The sequence below is a fragment of the Somniosus microcephalus genome, chromosome 3 (assembly GCF_052327205.1).
Source record: "Somniosus microcephalus isolate GS21.2 chromosome 3, FLI_Smic_1.0, whole genome shotgun sequence".
NCBI lineage: Eukaryota > Metazoa > Chordata > Chondrichthyes > Squaliformes > Somniosidae > Somniosus > Somniosus microcephalus.
In genome coordinates, this window is record NC_140989.1 from 199,438,893 (window position 1) to 199,460,890 (window position 21,998).

The following is a 21,998-nucleotide window of genomic DNA, read 5'->3' on the forward strand; positions in this document are numbered from 1 at the left end:
TATTTGGGACTCTGAATCTCTGGGATTCTGAATTTCTGGGACTCCTCTGAATCTCTGGGACTCTGAATCTCTGGGAATCTGAATCTCTGGGACTCTGAATCTCTGGGACTCTGAATCTCTGGGACGCTGAATCTCTGGGACGCTGAATCTCTGGGACTCTGAATCTCTGGGACTCTGAATCTCTGGGACTCTGAATCCCTGGGACTCTGAATCTCTGGTACTCTGAAACTCTGGGAATCTGAATCTCTGGGACTCTGAATCTCTGGGACTCTGAATCTCTGGGACTCTGAATCTCTGGGACGCTGAATCTCTGGGATTCTGAATCTCTGGGACTCTGAATCTCTGGGACGACTCTGAATCTCTGGGACGACTATGAATCTCTGGGACGACTCTGAATCTCAGGAAATCTGAATCTCTGGGACTCTGAATGTCTGGGACTCTGAATCTCTGGGACAATTCTGAATCTCTGGGACGACTCTGAATCTCAGGGAAACTGAATCTCTGGGAATCTGAATCTCTGGGACTCTGAATCTCTGGGACTCTGAATCTCTGGGACTCTGAATCTCTGGGACTCTGAATCTCTGGGACTCTGCATCTCTGGGACTCTGAATCTCTGGGACGCTGCATCGCTGGGACGCTGAATCTCTGGGAATCTGAATCTCTGGGACTCTGAATCTCTGGGACTCTGAATCTCTGGGACTCTGAATTTCTGGGACGCTGAACCTCTGTGACACTGAATCTCTGGGACTCTGAATCTCTGGGACTCTGAATCTCTGCGAATCTGAATTTCTGGGGCTCTGAATCTCTGGGACTCTGAATCTCTGGGACTCTGGATCCCTGGGACTCTGAATCTCTGGGACTCTGAATCTCTGGGACTCTGAATGTCTGGGACTCTGAATCTCTGGGACTCTGAATCTCTGGGATGCTGAATCACTGGGACTCTGAATCTCTGGGACTCTGAATCTCTGTGACTCTGAATCTCTGGGACTCTGAATCTCTGGGACGCTGAATCTCTGGGTCTCTGAATCCCTGGGACACTGAATCTCTGGGACTCTGAATCCCTGGGAGTCTGAATCTCTGGGAATCTGAATCTCTGGGACTCTGAAACTCTGGGAATCTGAATCTCTGGGACTCTGAATCTCTGGGACGTCTCTGAATCTCTGGAACGACTCTGAATCTCTGGGACGACTCCGAATCTCAGGAAATCTGAATCTCTGGGACTCTGAATCTCTGGGACTCTGAATCTCTGGGACGACTCTGAATCTCTGGGACGACTCTGAATCTCAGGGAATCTGAATCACTGGGAATCTGAATCTCTGGGACTCTGAATCTCTGGGACGCTGCATCGCTGGGACGCTGAATCTCTGGGACTCTGAATCTCTGGGACTCTGAATCTCTGGGACTCTGAATCTCTGCATCTCTGAATCTCTGGGACTCTGAATCTCTGGGACTCTGAATCTCTGGGACTCTGAATCTCTGGGACTCTGAATCTCTGGGACTCTGAATCTCTGGGACTCCCCTGAATCTCTGGGACTCTGAATCTCTAGGACTCCTCTGAATCTCTGGGTCTCTGAATCTCTGGGACTCTGAATCTCTGGGACTCCGAATCTCTGGGACTCTGAATCTCTGGGACTCTGAATCTCTGGGACTCTGAATCTCTGGGACTCTGAATCTCTGGGACTCTGAATCTCTGGGACTCTGAATCTCTGGGACTCCCCTGAATCTCTGGGACTCTGAATCTCTAGGACTCCTCTGAATCTCTGGGTCTCTGAATCTCTGGGACTCTGAATCTCTGGGACTCTGAATCTCTGGGACTCTGAATCTCTGGGACTCTGAATCTCTGGGACTCTGAATTTCTGTGACTCTGAATATTTGGGACTCTGAATCTCTGGGATTCTGAATTTCTGGGACTCCTCTGAATCTCTGGGACTCTGAATCTCTGGGAATCTGAATCTCTGGGACTCTGAATCTCTGGGACTCTGAATCTCTGGGACGCTGAATCTCTGGGACGCTGAATCTCTGGGACTCTGAATCTCTGGGACTCTGAATCTCTGGGACTCTGAATCCCTGGGACTCTGAATCTCTGGTACTCTGAAACTCTGGGAATCTGTATCTCTGGGACTCTGAATCTCTGGGACTCTGAATCTCTGGGACTCTGAATCTCTGGGACGCTGAATCTCTGGGATTCTGAATCTCTGGGACTCTGAATCTCTGGGACGACTCTGAATCTCTGGGACGACTATGAATCTCTGGGACGACTCTGAATCTCAGGAAATCTGAATCTCTGGGACTCTGAATGTCTGGGACTCTGAATCTCTGGGACAACTCTGAATCTCTGGGACGACTCTGAATCTCAGGGAAACTGAATCTCTGGGAATCTGAATCTCTGGGACTCTGAATCTCTGGGACTCTGAATCTCTGGGACTCTGAATCTCTGGGACTCTGAATCTCTGGGACTCTGCATATCTGGGACTCTGAATCTCTGGGACGCTGCATCGCTGGGACGCTGAATCTCTGGGAATCTGAATCTCTAGGACTCTGAATCTCTGGGACTCTGAATCTCTGGGACTCTGAATTTCTGAGACGCTGAACCTCTGTGACACTGAATCTCTGGGACTCTGAATCTCTGGGACTCTGAATCTGCGAATCTGAATTTCTGGGGCTCTGAATCTCTGGGACTCTGAATCTCTGGGGCTCTGGATCCCTGGGACTCTGAATCTCTGGGACTCTGAATCTCTGGGACTCTGAATGTCTGGGACTCTGAATCTCTGGGACTCTGAATCTCTGGGATGCTGAATCACTGGGACTCTGAATCTCTGGGACTCTGAATCTCTGGGACTCTGAATCTCTGTGACTCTGAATCTCTGGGACTCTGAATCTCTGGGACGCTGAATCTCTGGGACTCTGAATCTCTGGGACTCTGAATCTCTGGGTCTCTGAATTCCTGGGACACTGAATCTCTGGGACTCTGAATCCCTGGGAGTCTGAATCTCTGGGAATCTGAATCTCTGGGACTCTGAAACTCTGGGAATCTGAATCTCTGGGACTCTGAATCTCTGGGACGTCTCTGAATCTCTGGAACGACTCTGAATCTCTGGGACGACTCCGAATCTCAGGAAATCTGAATCTCTGGGACTCTGAATCTCTGGGACTCTGAATCTCTGGGACGACTCTGAATCTCTGGGACGACTCTGAATCTCAGGGAATCTGAATCACTGGGAATCTGAATCTCTGGGACTCTGAATCTCTGGGACGCTGCATCGCTGGGACGCTGAATCTCTGGGACTCTGAATCTCTGGGACTCTGAATCTCTGGGACTCTGAATCTCTGCATCTCTGAATCTCTGGGACTCTGAATCTCTGGGACTCTGAATCTCTGGGACTCTGAATCTCTGGGACTCTGAATCTCTGGGACGACTCTGAATCTCTGGGACGACTATGAATCTCTGGGACGACTCTGAATCTCAGGAAATCTGAATCTCTGGGACTCTGAATGTCTGGGACTCTGAATCTCTGGGACAATTCTGAATCTCTGGGACGACTCTGAATCTCAGGGAAACTGAATCTCTGGGAATCTGAATCTCTGGGACTCTGAATCTCTGGGACTCTGAATCTCTGGGACTCTGAATCTCTGGGACTCTGAATCTCTGGGACTCTGCATCTCTGGGACTCTGAATCTCTGGGACGCTGCATCGCTGGGACGCTGAATCTCTGGGAATCTGAATCTCTGGGACTCTGAATCTCTGGGACTCTGAATCTCTGGGACTCTGAATTTCTGGGACGCTGAACCTCTGTGACACTGAATCTCTGGGACTCTGAATCTCTGGGACTCTGAATCTCTGCGAATCTGAATTTCTGGGGCTCTGAATCTCTGGGACTCTGAATCTCTGGGACTCTGGATCCCTGGGACTCTGAATCTCTGGGACTCTGAATCTCTGGGACTCTGAATGTCTGGGACTCTGAATCTCTGGGACTCTGAATCTCTGGGATGCTGAATCACTGGGACTCTGAATCTCTGGGACTCTGAATCTCTGTGACTCTGAATCTCTGGGACTCTGAATCTCTGGGACGCTGAATCTCTGGGTCTCTGAATCCCTGGGACACTGAATCTCTGGGACTCTGAATCCCTGGGAGTCTGAATCTCTGGGAATCTGAATCTCTGGGACTCTGAAACTCTGGGAATCTGAATCTCTGGGACTCTGAATCTCTGGGACGTCTCTGAATCTCTGGAACGACTCTGAATCTCTGGGACGACTCCGAATCTCAGGAAATCTGAATCTCTGGGACTCTGAATCTCTGGGACTCTGAATCTCTGGGACGACTCTGAATCTCTGGGACGACTCTGAATCTCAGGGAATCTGAATCACTGGGAATCTGAATCTCTGGGACTCTGAATCTCTGGGACGCTGCATCGCTGGGACGCTGAATCTCTGGGACTCTGAATCTCTGGGACTCTGAATCTCTGGGACTCTGAATCTCTGCATCTCTGAATCTCTGGGACTCTGAATCTCTGGGACTCTGAATCTCTGGGACTCTGAATCTCTGGGACTCTGAATCTCTGGGACTCTGAATCTCTGGGACTCCCCTGAATCTCTGGGACTCTGAATCTCTAGGACTCCTCTGAATCTCTGGGTCTCTGAATCTCTGGGACTCTGAATCTCTGGGACTCCGAATCTCTGGGACTCTGAATCTCTGGGACTCTGAATCTCTGGGACTCTGAATCTCTGGGACTCTGAATCTCTGGGACTCTGAATCTCTGGGACTCTGAATCTCTGGGACTCCCCTGAATCTCTGGGACTCTGAATCTCTAGGACTCCTCTGAATCTCTGGGTCTCTGAATCTCTGGGACTCTGAATCTCTGGGACTCTGAATCTCTGGGACTCTGAATCTCTGGGACTCTGAATCTCTGGGACTCTGAATTTCTGTGACTCTGAATATTTGGGACTCTGAATCTCTGGGATTCTGAATTTCTGGGACTCCTCTGAATCTCTGGGACTCTGAATCTCTGGGAATCTGAATCTCTGGGACTCTGAATCTCTGGGACTCTGAATCTCTGGGACGCTGAATCTCTGGGACGCTGAATCTCTGGGACTCTGAATCTCTGGGACTCTGAATCTCTGGGACTCTGAATCCCTGGGACTCTGAATCTCTGGTACTCTGAAACTCTGGGAATCTGTATCTCTGGGACTCTGAATCTCTGGGACTCTGAATCTCTGGGACTCTGAATCTCTGGGACGCTGAATCTCTGGGATTCTGAATCTCTGGGACTCTGAATCTCTGGGACGACTCTGAATCTCTGGGACGACTATGAATCTCTGGGACGACTCTGAATCTCAGGAAATCTGAATCTCTGGGACTCTGAATGTCTGGGACTCTGAATCTCTGGGACAACTCTGAATCTCTGGGACGACTCTGAATCTCAGGGAAACTGAATCTCTGGGAATCTGAATCTCTGGGACTCTGAATCTCTGGGACTCTGAATCTCTGGGACTCTGAATCTCTGGGACTCTGAATCTCTGGGACTCTGCATATCTGGGACTCTGAATCTCTGGGACGCTGCATCGCTGGGACGCTGAATCTCTGGGAATCTGAATCTCTAGGACTCTGAATCTCTGGGACTCTGAATCTCTGGGACTCTGAATTTCTGAGACGCTGAACCTCTGTGACACTGAATCTCTGGGACTCTGAATCTCTGGGACTCTGAATCTGCGAATCTGAATTTCTGGGGCTCTGAATCTCTGGGACTCTGAATCTCTGGGGCTCTGGATCCCTGGGACTCTGAATCTCTGGGACTCTGAATCTCTGGGACTCTGAATGTCTGGGACTCTGAATCTCTGGGACTCTGAATCTCTGGGATGCTGAATCACTGGGACTCTGAATCTCTGGGACTCTGAATCTCTGGGACTCTGAATCTCTGTGACTCTGAATCTCTGGGACTCTGAATCTCTGGGACGCTGAATCTCTGGGACTCTGAATCTCTGGGACTCTGAATCTCTGGGTCTCTGAATTCCTGGGACACTGAATCTCTGGGACTCTGAATCCCTGGGAGTCTGAATCTCTGGGAATCTGAATCTCTGGGACTCTGAAACTCTGGGAATCTGAATCTCTGGGACTCTGAATCTCTGGGACGTCTCTGAATCTCTGGAACGACTCTGAATCTCTGGGACGACTCCGAATCTCAGGAAATCTGAATCTCTGGGACTCTGAATCTCTGGGACTCTGAATCTCTGGGACGACTCTGAATCTCTGGGACGACTCTGAATCTCAGGGAATCTGAATCACTGGGAATCTGAATCTCTGGGACTCTGAATCTCTGGGACGCTGCATCGCTGGGACGCTGAATCTCTGGGACTCTGAATCTCTGGGACTCTGAATCTCTGGGACTCTGAATCTCTGCATCTCTGAATCTCTGGGACTCTGAATCTCTGGGACTCTGAATCTCTGGGACTCTGAATCTCTGGGACTCTGAATCTCTGGGACTCTGAATCTCTGGGACTCCCCTGAATCTCTGGGACTCTGAATCTCTAGGACTCCTCTGAATCTCTGGGTCTCTGAATCTCTGGGACTCTGAATCTCTGGGACTCCGAATCTCTGGGACTCTGAATCTCTGGGACTCTGAATCTCTGCGACTCGGAATCTCTGCGACTCTGAATCTCTGCGACTCTGAATCTCTGGGACTCTGAATCTCTGGGACGCTGCATCGCTGGGACGCTGAATCTCTGGGACTCTGAATCTCTGGGACTCTGAATCTCTGGGACTCTGAATCTCTGCATCTCTGAATCTCTGGGACTCTGAATCTCTGGGCCTCTGAATCTCTGGGACTCTGAATCTCTGGGACTCTGAATCTCTGGGACTCTGAATCTCTGGGACTCTGAATCTCTGGGACTCTGAATCTCTGGGACTCCCCTGAATCTCTGGGACTCTGAATCTCTAGGACTCCTCTGAATCTCTGGGTCTCTGAATCTCTGGGACTCTGAATCTCTGGGACTCCGAATCTCTGGGACTCTGAATCTCTGGGACTCTGAATCTCTGCGACTCGGAATCTCTGCGACTCGGAATCTCTGCGACTCTGAATCTCTGGGACTCTGAATCTCTGGGACTCTGAATCTCTGGGACTCTCAATCTCTGGGACTCTGAATCTCTGGGACTCTGAATATCTGGGACACTGAATCTCTGGGACTCTGAATCTCTGGGACTCTGGATCCCTGGGACTCTGAATCTCTGGGACACTGAATCTCTGGGACTCTGAATGTCTGGGACTCTGAATCTCTGGGACTCTGAATCTCTGGGACGCTGAATCACTGGGACTCTGAATCTCTGGAACTCTGAATCTCTGGGACTCTGAATCTCTGGGACTCTGAATCTCTGTGACTCTGAATCTCTGGGACTATGAATCTCTGGGACTCTGAATCTCTGCATCTCTGAATCTCTGGGACTCTGAATCTCTGGGACTCTGAATCTCTGGGACTCTGAATCTCTGGGACTCTGAATCTCTGGGACTCTGAATCTCTGGGACTCCCCTGAATCTCTGGGACTCTGAATCTCTAGGACTCCTCTGAATCTCTGTGTCTCTGAATCTCTGGGACTCTGAATCTCTGGGACTCTGAATCTCTGGGACTCTGAATCTCTGGGACTCTGAATCTCTGCGACTCGGAATCTCTGCGACTCTGAATCTCTGCGACTCTGAATCTCTGGGACTCTGAATTTCTGGGACTCTGAATCTCTGGGACTCTGAATCTCTGGGACTCTGAATTTCTGTGACTCTGAATATTTGGGACTCTGAATCTCTGGGATTCTGAATTTCTGGGACTCCTCTGAATCTCTGGGACTCTGAATCTCTGGGAATCTGAATCTCTGGGACTCTGAATCTCTGGGACTCTGAATCTCTGGGACGCTGAATCTCTGGGACGCTGAATCTCTGGGACTCTGAATCTCTGGGACTCTGAATCTCTGGGACTCTGAATCCCTGGGACTCTGAATCTCTGGTACTCTGAAACTCTGGGAATCTGAATCTCTGGGACTCTGAATCTCTGGGACTCTGAATCTCTGGGACTCTGAATCTCTGGGACGCTGAATCTCTGGGATTCTGAATCTCTGGGACTCTGAATCTCTGGGACGACTCTGAATCTCTGGGACGACTATGAATCTCTGGGACGACTCTGAATCTCAGGAAATCTGAATCTCTGGGACTCTGAATGTCTGGGACTCTGAATCTCTGGGACAATTCTGAATCTCTGGGACGACTCTGAATCTCAGGGAAACTGAATCTCTGGGAATCTGAATCTCTGGGACTCTGAATCTCTGGGACTCTGAATCTCTGGGACTCTGAATCTCTGGGACTCTGAATCTCTGGGACTCTGCATCTCTGGGACTCTGAATCTCTGGGACGCTGCATCGCTGGGACGCTGAATCTCTGGGAATCTGAATCTCTGGGACTCTGAATCTCTGGGACTCTGAATCTCTGGGACTCTGAATTTCTGGGACGCTGAACCTCTGTGACACTGAATCTCTGGGACTCTGAATCTCTGGGACTCTGAATCTCTGCGAATCTGAATTTCTGGGGCTCTGAATCTCTGGGACTCTGAATCTCTGGGACTCTGGATCCCTGGGACTCTGAATCTCTGGGACTCTGAATCTCTGGGACTCTGAATGTCTGGGACTCTGAATCTCTGGGACTCTGAATCTCTGGGATGCTGAATCACTGGGACTCTGAATCTCTGGGACTCTGAATCTCTGGGACTCTGAATCTCTGTGACTCTGAATCTCTGGGACTCTGAATCTCTGGGACGCTGAATCTCTGGGTCTCTGAATCCCTGGGACACTGAATCTCTGGGACTCTGAATCCCTGGGAGTCTGAATCTCTGGGAATCTGAATCTCTGGGACTCTGAAACTCTGGGAATCTGAATCTCTGGGACTCTGAATCTCTGGGACGTCTCTGAATCTCTGGAACGACTCTGAATCTCTGGGACGACTCCGAATCTCAGGAAATCTGAATCTCTGGGACTCTGAATCTCTGGGACTCTGAATCTCTGGGACGACTCTGAATCTCTGGGACGACTCTGAATCTCAGGGAATCTGAATCACTGGGAATCTGAATCTCTGGGACTCTGAATCTCTGGGACGCTGCATCGCTGGGACGCTGAATCTCTGGGACTCTGAATCTCTGGGACTCTGAATCTCTGGGACTCTGAATCTCTGCATCTCTGAATCTCTGGGACTCTGAATCTCTGGGACTCTGAATCTCTGGGACTCTGAATCTCTGGGACTCTGAATCTCTGGGACTCTGAATCTCTGGGACTCCCCTGAATCTCTGGGACTCTGAATCTCTAGGACTCCTCTGAATCTCTGGGTCTCTGAATCTCTGGGACTCTGAATCTCTGGGACTCCGAATCTCTGGGACTCTGAATCTCTGGGACTCTGAATCTCTGCGACTCGGAATCTCTGCGACTCTGAATCTCTGCGACTCTGAATCTCTGGGACTCTGAATTTCTGGGACTCTGAATCTCTGGGACTCTGAATCTCTGGGACTCTGAATTTCTGTGACTCTGAATATCTGGGACTCTGAATCTCTGGGATTCTGAATTTCTGGGACTCCTCTGAATCTCTGGGACTCTGAATCTCTGGGAAACTGAATCTCTGGGATTCTGAATCTCTGGGACTCTGAAGCTCTGGGACTCTGAATCTCTGGGACGCTGAATCTCTGGGACGCTGAATCTCTGGGACTCTGAATCTCTGGGACTCTGAATCTCTGGGACTCTGAATCTCTGGGACTCTGAATCTCTGGGACTCTGAATCCCTGGGACTCTGAATCTCTGGTACTCTGAAACTCTGGGAATCTGAATCTCTGGGACTCTGAATCTCTGGGACTCTGAATCTCTGGGACTCTGTATCTCTGGGACGCTGAATCTCTGGGATGACTCTGAATCTCTGGGACGACTCTGAATCTCAGGGAATCTGAATCTCTGGGAATCTGAATCTCTGGGACTCTGAATCTCTGGGACGACTCTGTATCTCTGGGACGACTCTGAATCTCAGGGAATCTGAATCTCTGGGAATCTGAATCTCTGTGACTCTGAATCTCTGGGAATCTGAATCTCTGGGACTCTGAATCTCTGGGACTCTGAATCTCTGGGACTCTGAATCTCTGGGACTCTGAATCTCTGGGACTCTGAATCTCTGGGACTCTGAATCTCTGGGACGCTGCATCGCTGGGACGCTGAATCTCTGGGAATCTGAATCTCTGGGACTCTGAATCTCTGGGACTCTGAATCTCTGGGACTCTGAATTTCTGGGACGCTGAACCTCTGTGACACTGAATCTCTGGGACTCTGAATCTCTGGGACTCTGAATCTCTGCGAATCTGAATTTCTGGGACACTGAATCTCTGGGACTCTGAATCTCTGGGACTCTGGATCCCTGGGACTCTGAATCTCTGGGACTCCGAATCTCTGGGACTCTGAATGTCTGGGACTCTGAATCTCTGGGACTCTGAATCTCTGGGATGCTGAATCACTGGGACTCTGAATCTCTGGGACTCTGAATCTCTGGGACTCTGAATCTCTGTGACTCTGAATCTCTGGGACTCTGAATCTCTGGGACGCTGAATCTCTGGGACTCTGAATCTCTGGGACTCTGAATCTCTGGGACTCTGAATCTCTGGGACACTGAATCTCTGTGACTCTGAATCCCTGGGAGTCTGAATCTCTGGGAATCTGAATCTCTGGGACTCTGAAACTCTGGGAATCTGAATCTCTGGGACTCTGAATCTCTGGGACGTCTCTGAATCTCTGGAACGACTCTGAATCTCTGGGACGACTCCGAATCTCAGGAAATCTGAATCTCTGGGACTCTGAATCTCTGGGACTCTGAATCTCTGGGACGACTCTGAATCTCTGGGACGACTCTGAATCTCAGGGAATCTGAATCACTGGGAATCTGAATCTCTGGGACTCTGAATCTCTGGGACGCTGCATCGCTGGGACGCTGAATCTCTGGGACTCTGAATCTCTGGGACTCTGAATCTCTGGGACTCTGAATCTCTGCATCTCTGAATCTCTGGGACTCTGAATCTCTGGGACTCTGAATCTCTGGGACTCTGAATCTCTGGGACTCTGAATCTCTGGGACTCTGAATCTCTGGGACTCTGAATCTCTGGGACTCTGAATCTCTGGGACTCCCCTGAATCTCTGGGACTCTGAATCTCTAGGACTCCTCTGAATCTCTGGGTCTCTGAATCTCTGGGACTCTGAATATCTGGGACACTGAATCTCTGGGACTCTGAATCTCTGGGACTCTGGATCCCTGGGACTCTGAATCTCTGGGACACTGAATCTCTGGGACTCTGAATGTCTGGGACTCTGAATCTCTGGGACTCTGAATCTCTGGGACGCTGAATCACTGGGACTCTGAATCTCTGGAACTCTGAATCTCTGGGACTCTGAATCTCTGGGACTCTGAATCTCTGTGACTCTGAATCTCTGGGACTATGAATCTCTGGAACTCTGAATCTCTGCATCTCTGAATCTCTGGGACTCTGAATATCTGGGACACTGAATCTCTGGGACTCTGAATCTCTGGGACTCTGGATTCCTGGGACTCTGAATCTCTGGGACACTGAATCTCTGGGACTCTGAATGTCTGGGACTCTGAATCTCTGGGACTCTGAATCTCTGGGACGCTGAATCACTGGGACTCTGAATCTCTGGAACTCTGAATCTCTGGGACTCTGAATCTCTGGGACTCTGAATCTCTGTGACACTGAATCTCTGGGACTATGAATCTCTGGGACTCTGAATCTCTGCATCTCTGAATCTCTGGGACTCTGAATCTCTGGGACTCTGAATCTCTGGGACTCTGAATCTCTGGGACTCTGAATCTCTGGGACTCTGAATCTCTGGGACTCCCCTGAATCTCTGGGACTCTGAATCTCTAGGACTCCTCTGAATCTCTGGGTCCCTGAATCACTGGGACTCTGAATCTCTGGGACTCTGAATCTCTGGGACTCTGAATCTCTGGGACGCTGAATCTCTGGGACGCTGAATCTCTGGGACTCTGAATCTCTGGGACTCTGAATCTCTGGGACTCTGAATCTCTGGGACACTGAATCTCTGGGACTCTGAATCCCTGGGACTCTGAATTTCTGGTACTCTGAAACTCTGGAAATCTGAATCTCTGGGACTCTGAATCTCTGGGACTCTGAATCTCTGGGACTCTGTATCTCTGGGACGCTGAATCTCTGGGACGACTCTGACTCTCTGGGACGACTCTGAATCTCAGGGAATCTGAATCTCTGGGAATCTGAATCTCTGGGACTCTGAATCTCTGGGACGACTCTGTATCTCTGGGACGACTCTGAATCTCAGGGAATCTGAATCTCTGGGAATCTGAATCTCTGTGACTCTGAATCTCTGGGAATCTGAATCTCTGGGACTCTGAATCTCTGGGACTCTGAATCTCTGGGACTCTGAATCTCTGGGACTCTGAATCTCTGGGACTCTGAATCTCTGGGACTCTGAATCTCTGGGACGCTGCATCGCTGGGATGCTGAATCTCTGGGAATCTGAATCTCTGGGACTCTGAATCTCTGGGACTCTGAATCTCTGGGACTCTGAATTTCTGGGACGCTGAACCTCTGTGACACTGAATCTCTGGGACTCTGAATCTCTGGGACTCTGAATCTCTGCGAATCTGAATTTCTGGGACACTGAATCTCTGGGACTCTGAATCTCTGGGACTCTGGATCCCTGGGACTCTGAATCTCTGGGACTCTGAATCTCTGGGACTCTGAATGTCTGGGACTCTGAATCTCTGGGACTCTGAATCTCTGGGATGCTGAATCACTGGGACTCTGAATCTCTGGGACTCTGAATCTCTGGGACTCTGAATCTCTGTGACTCTGAATCTCTGGGACTCTGAATCTCTGGGACGCTGAATCTCTGGGACTCTGAATCTCTGGGACTCTGAATCTCTGGGACTCTGAATCTCTGGGACACTGAATCTCTGGGACTCTGAATCCCTGGGAGTCTGAATCTCTGGGAATCTGAATCTCTGGGACTCTGAAACTCTGGGAATCTGAATCTCTGGGACTCTGAATCTCTGGGACGTCTCTGAATCTCTGGAACGACTCTGAATCTCTGGCACGACTCCGAATCTCAGGAAATCTGAATCTCTGGGACTCTGAATCTCTGGGACTCTGAATCTCTGGGACGACTCTGAATCTCTGGGACGACTCTGAATCTCAGGGAATCTGAATCACTGGGAATCTGAATCTCTGGGACTCTGAATCTCTGGGAAGCTGCATCGCTGGGACGCTGAATCTCTGGGACTCTGAATCTCTGGGACTCTGAATCTCTGGGACTCTGAATCTCTGCATCTCTGAATCTCTGGGACTCTGTATCTCTGGGACTCAGAATCTCTGGGACTCTGAATCTCTGGGACTCTGAATCTCTGGGACGCTGCATCGCTGGGACGCTGAATCTCTGGGAATCTGAATCTCTGGGACTCTGAATCTCTGGGACTCTGAATCTCTGGGACTCTGAATTTCTGGGACGCTGAACCTCTGTGACACTGAATCTCTGGGACTCTGAATCTCTGGGACTCTGAATCTCTGCGAATCTGAATTTCTGGGACACTGAATCTCTGGGACTCTGAATCTCTGGGACTCTGGATCCCTGGGACTCTGAATCTCTGGGACTCTGAATCTCTGGGACTCTGAATGTCTGGGACTCTGAATCTCTGGGACTCTGAATCTCTGGGATGCTGAATCACTGGGACTCTGAATCTCTGGGACTCTGAATCTCTGGGTCTCTGAATCTCTGTGACTCTGAATCTCTGGGACTCTGAATCTCTGGGACGCTGAATCTCTGGGACTCTGAATCTCTGGGACTCTGAATCTCTGGGACTCTGAATCTCTGGGACACTGAATCTCTGGGACTCTGAATCCCTGGGAGTCTGAATCTCTGGGAATCTGAATCTCTGGGACTCTGAAACTCTGGGAATCTGAATCTCTGGGACTTTAAATCTCTGGGACGTCTCTGAATCTCTGGAATGACTCTGAATCTCTGGCACGACTCCGAATCTCAGGAAATCTGAATCTCTGGGACTCTGAATCTCTGGGACTCTGAATCTCTGGGACGACTCTGAATCTCTGGGACGACTCTGAATCTCAGGGAATCTGAATCACTGGGAATCTGAATCTCTGGGACTCTGAATCTCTGGGAAGCTGCATCGCTGGGACGCTGAATCTCTGGGACTCTGAATCTCTGGGACTCTGAATCTCTGGGACTCTGAATCTCTGCATCTCTGAATCTCTGGGACTCTGAATCTCTGGGACTCTGAATCTCTGGGACTCTGAATCTCTGTGACTCTGAATCTCTGGGACTCTGAATCTCTGGGACGCTGCATCGCTGGGACGCTGAATCTCTGGGAATCTGAATCTCTGGGACTCTGAATCTCTGGGACTCTGAATCTCTGGGACTCTGAATTTCTGGGACGCTGAACCTCTGTGACACTGAATCTCTGGGACTCTGAATCTCTGGGACTCTGAATCTCTGCGAATCTGAATTTCTGGGACACTGAATCTCTGGGACTCTGAATCTCTGGGACTCTGGATCCCTGGGACTCTGAATCTCTGGGACTCTGAATCTCTGGGACTCTGAATGTCTGGGACTCTGAATCTCTGGGACTCTGAATCTCTGGGATGCTGAATCACTGGGACTCTGAATCTCTGGGACTCTGAATCTCTGGGACTCTGAATCTCTGTGACTCTGAATCTCTGGGACTCTGAATCTCTGGGACGCTGAATCTCTGGGACTCTGAATCTCTGGGACTCTGAATCTCTGGGACTCTGAATCTCTGGGACACTGAATCTCTGGGACTCTGAATCCCTGGGAGTCTGAATCTCTGGGAATCTGAATCTCTGGGACTCTGAAACTCTGGGAATCTGAATCTCTGGGACTCTGAATCTCTGGGACGTCTCTGAATCTCTGGAACGACTCTGAATCTCTGGCACGACTCCGAATCTCAGGAAATCTGAATCTCTGGGACTCTGAATCTCTGGGACTCTGAATCTCTGGGACGACTCTGAATCTCTGGGACGACTCTGAATCTCAGGGAATCTGAATCACTGGGAATCTGAATCTCTGGGACTCTGAATCTCTGGGAAGCTGCATTGCTGGGACGCTGAATCTCTGGGACTCTGAATCTCTGGGACTCTGAATCTCTGGGACTCTGAATCTCTGCATCTCTGAATCTCTGGGACTCTGAATCTCTGGGACTCTGAATCTCTGGGACTCTGAATCTCTGGGACTCTGAATCTCTGGGACTCTGAATCTCTGGGACTCTGAATCTCTGGGACTCTGAATCTCTGCGACTCCCCTGAATCTCTGGGACTCTGAATCTCTAGGACTCCTCTGAATCTCTGGGTCTCTGAATCTCTGGGACTCTGAATCTCTGGGACTCCGAATCTCTGGGACTCTGAATCTCTGGGACTCTGAATCTCTGTGACTCGGAATCTCTGCGACTCTGAATCTCTGCGACTCTGAATCTCTGGGACTCTGAATCTCTGGGACTCTGAATCTCTGGGACTCTCAATCTCTGGGACTCTGAATCTCTGGGACTCTGAATATCTGGGACACTGAATCTCTGGGACTCTGAATCTCTGGGACTCTGGATCCCTGGGACTCTGAATCTCTGGGACACTGAATCTCTGGGACTCTGAATGTCTGGGACTCTGAATCTCTGGGACTCTGAATCTCTGGGACGCTGAATCACTGGGACTCTGAATCTCTGGAACTCTGAATCTCTGGGACTCTGAATCTCTGGGACTCTGAATCTCTGTGACTCTGAATCTCTGGGACTATGAATCTCTGGGACTCTGAATCTCTGCATCTCTGAATCTCTGGGACTCTGAATCTCTGGGACTCTGAATCTCTGGGACTCTGAATCTCTGGGACTCTGAATCTCTGGGACTCTGAATCTCTGGGACTCCCCTGAATCTCTGGGACTCTGAATCTCTAGGACTCCTCTGAATCTCTGGGTCTCTGAATCACTGGGACTCTGAATCTCTGGGACTCTGAATCTCTGGGACTCTGAATCTCTGGGACTCTGAATCTCTGCGACTCGGAATCTCTGCGACTCTGAATCTCTGCGACTCTGAATCTCTGGGACTCTGAATTTCTGGGACTCTGAATCTCTGGGACTCTGAATCTCTGGGACTCTGAATTTCTGTGACTCTGAATATTTGGGACTCTGAATCTCTGGGATTCTGAATTTCTGGGACTCCTCTGAATCTCTGGGACTCTGAATCTCTGGGAATCTGAATCTCTGGGACTCTGAATCTCTGGGACTCTGAATCTCTGGGACGCTGAATCTCTGGGACGCTGAATCTCTGGGACTCTGAATCTCTGGGACTCTGAATCTCTGGGACTCTGAATCCCTGGGACTCTGAATCTCTGGTACTCTGAAACTCTGGGAATCTGAATCTCTGGGACTCTGAATCTCTGGGACTCTGAATCTCTGGGACTCTGAATCTCTGGGACGCTGAATCTCTGGGATTCTGAATCTCTGGGACTCTGAATCTCTGGGACGACTCTGAATCTCTGGGACGACTATGAATCTCTGGGACGACTCTGAATCTCAGGAAATCTGAATCTCTGGGACTCTGAATGTCTGGGACTCTGAATCTCTGGGACAACTCTGAATCTCTGGGACGACTCTGAATCTCAGGGAAACTGAATCTCTGGGAATCTGAATCTCTGGGACTCTGAATCTCTGGGACTCTGAATCTCTGGGACTCTGAATCTCTGGGACTCTGCATCTCTGGGACTCTGAATCTCTGGGACGCTGCATCGCTGGGACGCTGAATCTCTGGGAATCTGAATCTCTGGGACTCTGAATCTCTGGGACTCTGAATCTCTGGGACTCTGAATTTCTGGGACGCTGAACCTCTGTGACACTGAATCTCTGGGACTCTGAATCTCTGGGACACTGAATCTCTGCGAATCTGAATTTCTGGGACTCTGAATCTCTGGGACTCTGAATCTCTGGGACTCTGGATCCCTGGGACTCTGAATCTCTGGGACTCTGAATCTCTGGGACTCTGAATGTCTGGGACTCTGAATCTCTGGGACTCTGAATCTCTGGGATGCTGAATCACTGGGACTCTGAATCTCTGGGACTCTGAATCTCTGGGACTCTGAATCTCTGTGACTCTGAATCTCTGGGACTCTTAATCTCTGGGACGCTGAATCTCTGGGACTCTGAATCTCTGGGACTCTGAATCTCTGGGTCTCTGAATCCCTGGGACACTGAATCTCTGGGACTCTGAATCCCTGGGAGTCTGAATCTCTGGGAATCTGAATCTCTGGGACTCTGAAACTCTGGGAATCTGAATCTCTGGGACTCTGAATCTCTGGGACGTCTCTGAATCTCTGGAACGACTCTGAATCTCTGGGACGACTCCGAATCTCAGGAAATCTGAATCTCTGGGACTCTGAATCTCTGGGACTCTGAATCTCTGGGACGACTCTGAATCTCTGGGACGACTCTGAATCTCAGGGAATCTGAATCACTGGGAATCTGAATCTCTGGGACTCTGAATCTCTGGGACGCTGCATCGCTGGGACGCTGAATCTCTGGGACTCTGAATCTCTGGGACTCTGAATCTCTGGGACTCTGAATCTCTGCATCTCTGAATCTCTGGGACTCTGAATCTCTGGGACTCTGAATCTCTGGGACTCTGAATCTCTGGGACTCTGAATCTCTGGGACTCCCCTGAATCTCTGGGACTCTGAATCTCTAGGACTCCTCTGAATCTCTGGGTCTCTGAATCTCTGGGACTCTGAATCTCTGGGACTCCGAATCTCTGGGACTCTGAATCTCTGCGACTCGGAATCTCTGCGACTCGGAATCTCTGCGACTCTGAATCTCTGCGACTCTGAATCTCTGGGACTCTGAATTTCTGGGACTCTGAATCTCTGGGACTCTGAATCTCTGGGACTCTGAATTTCTGTGACTCTGAATATCTGGGACTCTGAATCTCTGGGATTCTGAATTTCTGGGACTCCTCTGAATCTCTGGGACTCTGAATCTCTGGGAAACTGAATCTCTGGGACTCTGAATCTCTGGGACTCTGAAGCTCTGGGACTCTGAATCTCTGGGACGCTGAATCTCTGGGACGCTGAATCTCTGGGACTCTGAATCTCTGGGACTCTGAATCTCTGGGACTCTGAATCTCTGGGACTCTGAATCTCTGGGACTCTGAATCCCTGGGACTCTGAATCTCTGGTACTCTGAAACTCTGGGAATCTGAATCTCTGGGACTCTGAATCTCTGGGACTCTGAATCTCTGGGACTCTGTATCTCTGGGACGCTGAATCTCTGGGACGACTCTGAATCTCTGGGACGACTCTGAATCTCAGGGAATCTGAATCTCTGGGAATCTGAATCTCTGGGACTCTGAATCTCTGGGACGACTCTGTATCTCTGGGACGACTCTGAATATCAGGGAATCTGAATCTCTGGGAATCTGAATCTCTGTGACTCTGAATCTCTGGGAATCTGAATCTCTGGGACTCTGAATCTCTGGGACTCTGAATCTCTGGGACTCTGAATCTCTGGGACTCTGAATCTCTGGGACTCTGAATATCTGGGACACTGAATGTCTGGGACTCTGAATCTCTGGGACTCTGGATCCCTGGGACTCTGAATCTCTGGGACTCTGAATCTCTGGGACTCTGAATCTCTGGGACTCTGAATCTCTGGGACGCTGAATCACTGGGACTCTGAATCTCTGGAACTCTGAATCTCTGGGACTCTGAATCTCTGGGACTCTGAATCTCTGTGACTCTGAATCTCTGGGACTATGAATCTCTGGGACTCTGAATCTCTGCATCTCTGAATCTCTGGGTCTCTGAATCTCTGGGACTCTGAATCTCTGGGACTCTGAATCTCTGGGACTCTGAATCTCTGGGACTCTGAATCTCTGGGACTCCCCTGAATCTCTGGGACTCTGAATCTCTAGGACTCCTCTGAATCTCTGGGTCTCTGAATCTCTGGGACGCTGAATCTCTGGGACTCTGAATCTCTGGGACTCTGAATCTCTGGGACTCTGAATCTCTGCGAATCGGAATCTCTGCGACTCTGAATCTCTGCGACTCTGAATCTCTGGGACTCTGAATCTCTGCGACTCGGAATCTCTGCGACTCTGGATCTCTGCGACTCTGAATCTCTGGGACTCTGAATTTCTGTGACTCTGAATATCTGGGACTCTGAATCTCTGGGACTCCTCTGAATCTCTGGGATTCTGAATTTCTGGGACTCCTCTGAATCTCTGGGACTCTGCATCTCTGGGAATCTGAATCTCTGGGACTCTGAATCTCTGGGACTCTGAATCTCTGGGACGCTGTACCTCTGGGACTCTGAAACTCGGGAATCTGAATCTCTGGGACTCTGAAACTCTGGGACTCTGAATCTCTGGGACTCTGAATCTCTGGGACGCTGAATCTCTGGGATTCTGGATCTCTGGGACTCTGAATCTCTGGGACTCTGAATCTCTGGAACACTGAATCTCTGGGACGCTGAATCTCTGGGACGCTGAATCTCTGGGACGCGGAATCTCTGGGACTCTGAATCTCTGGAACACTGAATCTCTGGGACGCTGAATCTCTGGGACGCTGAATCTCTGGGACGACTGTGAATCTCTGGGACGACTCTGAATCTCTGGGACGACTCTGAATCTCAGGGAATCTGAATCTCTGGGAATCTGAATTTCTGGGACTCTGAATCTCTGGGTCTCTGAATCTCTGGGACTCTGAATCTCTGTGACTCTGAATCTCTGGGACTCTGAATCTCTGGGACTCTGAATCTCTGGGACTCTGAATCTCTGGAACACTGAATCTCTGGGACGCTGAATCTCTGGGACGCTGAATCTCTGGGACGCGGAATCTCTGGGACTCTGAATCTCTGGGATTCTGAATCTCTGGGACTCTGAATCTCTGGGACTCTGAACCTCTGGGACACTGAATCTCTGGGACTCTGAATCTCTGGGACTCTGAATCTCTGGGACTCTGAACCTCTGCGACTCTGAATTTCTGGGACTCTGAATCTCTGGGACTCTGAATCTCTGGGACTCTGGATCCCTGGGACTCTGAATCTCTGGGACTCTGAATCTCTGGGACTCTGAATGTCTGGGACTCTGAATTTCTGGGACGCTGAATCACTGGGACTCTGAATCTCTGGGACTCTGAATCTCTGGGACTCTGAATCTCTGTGGCTCTGAATCTCTGGGACTCTGAATCTCTGGGACGCTGAATCTCTGGGACGCTGAATCTCTGGGACTCTGAATCTCTGGGACTCTGAATCTCTGGGACTCTGAATCTCTGGGACTCTGAATCTCTGGGACTCTGAATCTCTGGGACTCTGAATCTCTGGGACACTGAATCTCTGGGACTCTGAATCCCTGGGATGCTGAATCTCTGGGAATCTGAATCTCTGGGACTCTGAAACTCTGGGAATCTGAATCTCTGGGACTCTAAATCTCTGGGACGACTCTGAATCTCTGGAGCGACTCTGAATCTCTGGGACGACTTTGAATCTCAGGAAATCTGAATCTCTGGGACTCTGAATCTCTGGGACTCTGAATCTCTGGGACGACTCTGAATCTCTGGGACGACTCTGAATCTCAGGGAATCTGAATCTCTGTGAATCTGAATCTCTTGGACTCTGAATCTCTGCGACTCAGAATCTCTGGGACTCTGAATCTCTGCGACTCTGAATCTCTGTGACTCCGAATCTCTGGGGCTCTGAATCTCTGGGACTCTGAATCTCTGGGACTCTGAATCTCTGGGACGCTGAATCTCCGGGACGCTGAATCTCTGGGACGCGGAATCTCTGGGACTCGGAATCTCTGGGACTCTGAATCTCTGGGACTCTGAATCTCTGGGACTCTTAATCTCTGGGACGCTGAATCTCTGGGACTCTAAATCTCTGGGACTCTGAATCTCTGGGTCTCTGAATCCCTGGGACACTGAATCTCTGGGACTCTGAATCCCTGGGAGTCTGAATCTCTGGGAATCTGAATCTCTGGGACTCTGAAACTCTGGGAATCTGAATCTCTGGGACTCTGAATCTCTGGGACGTCTCTGAATCTCTGGAACGACTCTGAATCTCTGGGACGACTCCGAATCTCAGGAAATCTGAATCTCTGGGACTCTGAATCTCTGGGACTCTGAATCTCTGGGACGACTCTGAATCTCTGGGACGACTCTGAATCTCAGGGAATCTGAATCACTGGGAATCTGAATCTCTGGGACTCTGAATCTCTGGGACGCTGCATCGCTGGGACGCTGAATCTCTGGGACTCTGAATCTCTGGGACTCTGAATCTCTGGGACTCTGAATCTCTGCATCTCTGAATCTCTGGGACTCTGAATCTCTGGGACTCTGAATCTCTGGGACTCTGAATCTCTGGGACTCTGAATCTCTGGGACTCCCCTGAATCTCTGGGACTCTGAATCTCTAGGACTCCTCTGAATCTCTGGGTCTCTGAATCTCTGGGACTCTGAATCTCTGGGACTCCGAATCTCTGGGACTCTGAATCTCTGCGACTCGGAATCTCTGCGACTCGGAATCTCTGCGACTCTGAATCTCTGCGACTCTGAATCTCTGGGACTCTGAATTTCTGGGACTCTGAATCTCTGGGACTCTGAATCTCTGGGACTCTGAATTTCTGTGACTCTGAATATCTGGGACTCTGAATCTCTGGGATTCTGAATTTCTGGGACTCCTCTGAATCTCTGGGACTCTGAATCTCTGGGAAACTGAATCTCTGGGACTCTGAATCTCTGGGACTCTGAAGCTCTGGGACTCTGAATCTCTGGGACGCTGAATCTCTGGGACGCTGAATCTCTGGGACTCTGAATCTCTGGGACTCTGAATCTCTGGGACTCTGAATCTCTGGGACTCTGAATCTCTGGGACTCTGAATCCCTGGGACTCTGAA